Source organism: Acomys minous (assembly GCF_964271855.1).
Source record: "Acomys minous genome assembly, chromosome: 11".
In the NCBI taxonomy this organism is placed as follows: domain Eukaryota; kingdom Metazoa; phylum Chordata; class Mammalia; order Rodentia; family Muridae; genus Acomys; species Acomys minous.
In genome coordinates, this window is record NC_140492.1 from 20074012 (window position 1) to 20080011 (window position 6000).

At 37.2% G+C, this 6000-nt stretch overlaps 1 long non-coding RNA gene across 1 annotated transcript in view; it reads left to right on the plus strand.

Moving 5' to 3' along the window:
- LOC311609027 overlaps positions 1 to 2122 on the plus strand; it is a 54540-nt gene extending 52418 nt beyond the window's left edge. Inside the window, exon 3 of the long non-coding RNA XR_014783237.1 lies at positions 1777 to 2122. This is a non-coding gene — a long non-coding RNA (uncharacterized lncRNA). The remainder of the gene's footprint in view (positions 1 to 1776) is intronic.
- Positions 2123 to 6000: the final 3878 nt, after the last annotated feature.

The following is a 6000-nucleotide window of genomic DNA, read 5'->3' on the forward strand; positions in this document are numbered from 1 at the left end:
TAGTGAATAAATGAATTTCCATATTTCCTGGGTTGATCTGCGCATGGATTTACTTTTTAATCGCTGACTAATGCTAAAATAATTTGTCTGAGCAAATAGTCAAATCAACTTGCATTCCCAATATACAAGAACAACATACAAGTGTAAGTGGTTCATAAGTTTAGGGTGTGGTCTGTGCAGGAGTGCTATAGGTAAAAAAGGAGACTTAAGTACAAAGAACAGTTTAGCACGACAAGGAAGCCACATGAATAATAAAGCAGGCCTGAGTGCAGAATGGTAACCATAGAAATACCTTGACCACACATCTAGGTTTTCAAAGCTGTCACTAATAGCAATGGACATTCACTTACTAAGAATGTCTGGGCTAATGTCCATGTCTCAATGAGAACTCGGAGAGTAGACTAGTGAGCCAGGGAGAATACAGAAGTTCTTTTTTTGGTTGTAAGGGAGGAGAATTAAACACATTCTGGGTAATGGAGGCCTGAATCAATTAGGGAGGAGAGGAGGAGACACCAGTGCAAATAAGACATTGGACAAAACAGCCACAAGCTACAGATGTGGGTGGACTGACAAGCCTGAAGCTTGTTAAAGGAGAATAGCTAGTGACTGATCTAGCAGGCTCACATTCCATAGGCCTGAGATTCCAAAACAGTAGCAGCTAATCCATGTGAAATTTCATCTCTGCTTAATTCACGTTCTATTCTCAAGTGCTTTCCTCAACATTTGACGTAGGAGACTATAAATTGTCTCCAGTTATTCAGAATCATATACATGCACAGGATTTATTGACGTCTCTAAGATAATTAACTTCTGAGATTGGAGTTCGGCACATTACAAGGTCACCAAGGATATGGATATATAACATAGTGTGCTGTCTTCTAGAAGTAATGTCTGCAAGGTCATTTGACAGGTAGCATTGCTAATTTCCAGTACACTCAAAGAGGAAATAATTAATTTCTTAATTATACCTTCTGGCATAATTCATGGCAAGTTGCCATACTTTAAAAATATTATCTGGCCCAGAATTATTTATGCATATGCTATTATGTCTGAAAAGTGTTTGCTTAAAATGTATATGTTTGTACTTTTATATAATAATAAAATTTAGGATTTAGATTTCAGATTTTATTTCCAATTACTCCTTGAAATATGTACTGCAGCCTTAGAAGTGAACTACTAGTCATAAATTAGAATATCTGGAATTCTATTAGCTTAATAGAATTATTTATATGACTCTTTAGACATCTATATGATTATCTGTGTTTTTAAATATCAAACAATTAAATTAAATTAGAAAAGAGTATTCCCACTTATGGGTACATTTTTAGTATCTACTCAATCATCTCTCTTTCTGCTACCCTCTGCACAATCTATGTTAGAAGTGTCTTTATTGAACGACAACTCTGCATCAAAAGTGGAATGAATGAATGAATTTGAAACATAAGCAAAGAAATATTTATTGGTGATTTACCTTTGAATATTACCAGGAATTATATCAGAAGCCATTTGCTGTACAAAGGGATTTTATGATTATAGAAAATTTAAAATCTTGTTTCCCTTAGTAAGTAGCCTCATCCAGAAATCAAACCTTCAGTCACTAGCCAAACATGATCAATAATTTCTCAGTGAAACCTGACTGATCACTTGCTCAGATTTTCAGAGGCATTTTAGGGTGAAACTTCAATGGTTTTGGGAAACAAAGAGAAAGTGAATCCCGTTCCTACCACCTCTACTAAATATATTCTCAATTACTCAGTGTCTTGGTTTCTTTTCCAGTTACTGTGACAAGATACCCTCACCAAGTAGCTTTATGGGAAAGGTATTATTTTGGGTTACAGTGCCTGGTTACAGTGGATCATGGCAGGAAAGTCACAGCATCAGGAGCTGGAAGCAGCACATCACATGAGGTCCACCGTCAGAAGAAACAAGGGATGCATGCATGCTTGTCAGCTTTATCTTTGCTTTTCTTTCAGCCTGGCATCCAGGGTACCATCCTGTCATGGGAGGGCATCCCCAGCCTTCAATTTACACAGTCAAGAAAATTGCTCACAGGCTTGGCCAGAGACACATACCGTAGATGATTGTAGATTTTGTCAAGTTGTCAATTAAAAATATGCGCCATACTCAGGTAAAAAGAATATTTAGAAAAATAACAAATTTTGAATTGTTTTTCTATTCTTTTAGATGAAAAATATAGATTATTATCATTTCCAAAACTTTAGTTTGCAATTCTTTTTTTCCTATTTAAAATCTCAAGCTTATGTACCACCTTCCTCATTTTTTATAAGATCTCACTTCTCTTTGTTCTATTTTAGACTGCATTACTTCTTTGAAACTTAAATAAGAGATTGTGGGTGCACCTCCACATGTCCCGTTCTAATACTATTTTCCTCTAATTACATGGCTTGATGTGCCTAAAGTGTCTCTTTCTTTTTTTCCCCTTTAAGTAGCACTTTATTTTCAAATGTGTGACAAAACTTACACGGCACTCATGATTTTATTACACTTGCAATTAATAGAAAAAGTGAAATACCTTCTTGAAGAATGCTATGTCAAAAATACAAAATAGTAGAATAGCAAGTGGAATTGATCAAGAAAATTGTTCATTTCCCTTAGATTTTCAAATTTTGTGGCATATATGTCTTTGAAGTAGGATCTTATGATTCTTTGTATTTCTTCAGAGTCTATTGCTATATCTCCGTTTTTATTTCTGATTTTGTTAACTTGGATAGTGTCTCTCTGCATTTTAGTTAGTTTGGCTAATGGTGTATCTATCTTGTTGATTTTCTCGAAGAATCAGCTCCTGTTTTTGTTGATTCTTTGAATTGTTCTCTTTGTTTCCAATTTATTGATTTCAGCCTTGAGTTTGATTATTTCCAGACGTCTACTCCTCTTGGGTGTTTCTGCTTCTTTTTTTCCCTATAGGGCTTCCAGATGTATCATCCAGTTGCTTATGTGAGATGTTTCCAATTTCTTTATAAAAGTACTTAGTGCTATGAATTTTCCTCTTAGCACTGCTGTCAATGTGTCCCACAAATTTGGGTATGTTGTTACTTCATTTTCACTGAATTTTAGGAAGTCCTCAATTTTTTTCTTTATTTCTTCCCTGACCCAGGTGTCATTAAGTAGAGAGTTGTTTAGTTTCTCTCTGTGTGTGTAGGCTTTTTGTTATTTCTGTTGCTGTTGAAGTCCAGCATTAGACCATGGTGACCTGATAGGATACAAGGTATTATTTCAATCTTCTTGAATCTATTGAGGCTTCCTTTGTGTCCTACTGTGTGATCAATTTTGGAGAAGGTTCCATGGGTTCTGAGAAGAAGGTATCATCCTTTGTGTTTGGGTGAAAAGTTCTGTAGATATCTGTTAGATCCATTTGATTCATGATGTTGGTTTATGGCATTAGTTCTTGGATTAGTTTCTGTTTCAATGTCCTATTGCCTCCAGTTTTTAATGTCCCATTGTTGTTAAAAGTGATAAGAAGGTTGAGAATGTTTTTACTTTTTCTTCATATTAACCACACATTGACCTAGATTTTACTTGAGTGTGTATAACATGGATAGGTGTGAGTATTCATGTTTGCGTATGCACGCATTTATGAGGCTGATGTTAGCTGTATTTCTTTGGTTGTGCTCCACTTTCTTTAGGCAGGATCTTAGTGTGACCCTGATGCTCATCATTTGTTGCTAGTCTAGCTGATCAGCATCTTCCAGTGATAGTCTCTTTTTTTTTTTTCCTCCTTGAGCACAGCTGCCATCCCTTCCCAGATCTTACTGGCTTCTGAAAATTTTCACTACAGTCTGCAGGGATGGGGAGCTTTACTCACTGCCTCTTCCCTCCAGATTGAAGCACACCTTTTAAAATGTACTTTGAACTATTTTTATTTTAATAATTTCATTTGGCTATCACTAATTACATCCATTTACTCTACTAGATGCCTGTTGTTCAATCGCATTTTAATACTCATTAAAGATTTTTATTTTGTGTTGAGAGCCAAAGTGCCTTTTAAAAAGTTAAAAAAGTGAGAGCTGGACATGGTGACATGGACCTGCCATCCAACACTTCAGAGGCAGGGAACCAAGAGTGTGAGGTGTTGTAGTGTTGCTGAGGGAGTCGCCCTGATAGTTGCATTCAACGCTTTGTATGCAGTGGTCGTGGTGTGTGTCTAACTCAGTAGGTTCATTGCTTATTCCTGATTCTCTCTGAGGTCAGGCCTGGGGGCACAACCTTGAACCCATATCTCTAGTTATTGCAACAAATTTAGAGAATTTCTTGATTTTGATTTCTTTTCTTTTTAAGGAACCTGGAGGGTAGTGTTTTCCCACTGAGCCTCTCTCTCTCTCTCTCTCTCTCTCTCTCTCTCTCTCTCTCTCTCTCTCCATATATATATATATATATATATATATATGTGTGTGTGTGTGTGTGTGTGTGTGTGTGTGCGTGCGCATGTGTGTGTTTGTATGTGTGTAGGCCACAGGTTGATAGCCAGCGTCTTTCTCAATAACTTCTCCTTTTCTTTGCAAAGATTTATTTATTCTTATTTCATTTGCATAAATATTAGACTGAATATATGTGTTTGCTCCACGTGTGTTCTTGGTGACCACAGATACCAGAATGTTCTGTGAGATGTTCTGAAACTGGACTTACAGAGGGTTGTAATCGTCCATGCGCATGGTAGTAACTAAACTCAGGTCTTCTGTAAGAGAAGCAAGTGCTCTTAACTGCTGGGCCATCTCTTTAGCAGCCTGCACCTTATCTTTGGAGATAACCATTCACTGAATTTTGATCTTACTGATTTGCCTAGACTAGCTGGTCTACTAGTCTCAGGGACCCTCCTGTCTCTGACTCAGCAATAAAGGATTATGGGTTTGTGGCTATGTGCCTGGTTATTTTAATATGGTTTCTGAAGATCCATATTAAGATCGCATGCTTTCATAGCAAACCCTTTGCCCACAGAACCTTCTTCCCAAGCTTAATGTGTGTGTGTGTGTGTGTGTGTGTGTGTGTGTGTGTGTGTGTGTGTCTTTGCTGTCACCAATAGCAATGTAAATATTATGGTACTGACCATTAGTGTAAAATAAAGCAATACCAAAATGCTGCTTACCCAGTAGCTGACTGAATGTTTCCACCTTTCAGCTAATGCTTCCAGAGGCCAGTTCTCCAACTGAGATTGTGAAGTGGGCTGTGGTTTCTCTCACATCATTCATAAAAAAAAACTTTACATCTTACTTAGTTATTCATTGACCTTATCATGACTCTCCTGATTGCCTTTATGATTTATGCAGCATTGCTCTCGCCTCTGCCATAGTAAGCATCGGCCTTGTACCTACATTCATTTCAGTTCATCCAGCAGCGAAGCAGCAAACGTCGTTCTTAAACCAGCTTTGATGTGTAACTGACCTGATGTCTTTTTAATCTGCATTCCCTCAAAAGAGGATGGAAGGATTCTAAGGGGACACAAGGACCATGAAGGCAGAGAAGACTTAACTGTCTTGTTTGTCAAGTGCATTGAAAGCCACACCTAGCTGATCAAACAAAAATGAATGACTAAGACTATTAGTCATTCCATAAATAGGAAAGACACATGTGTAATTTAAGCCAGGTGTACTTCAAGGCATCTTGGCATGGATGTGGTCATTAGGACATGGTTGGTGGCTGTCAATATGTGTCATTTATTAAAGTAGAATTCGTCAGCATTGACACTGTGTATGCTCAATAAGCCAGCAGATGGTGTGTGACAATTTCTTCAAGGTGACATCAAAAACATCCCATGGAATCCCTTCTTGTTTCTTTCAGCAAGAATATTTCAGAACATATTTTCATTTGAAAAAAAAATAAAAAAAGATAGCAAAACACTTGATGGAATTTTGTGTGCAAGGATGTGTGAATGGGAGGACTGTCTAAAGCTGCCTAGTTGAACTGTGTGTGAAATGTGCTGAAATTTATAGAACACAGTTTGTCAAAGCAGAAAAAAATTATAATGCAGAGGAGAAACCCAGCAGA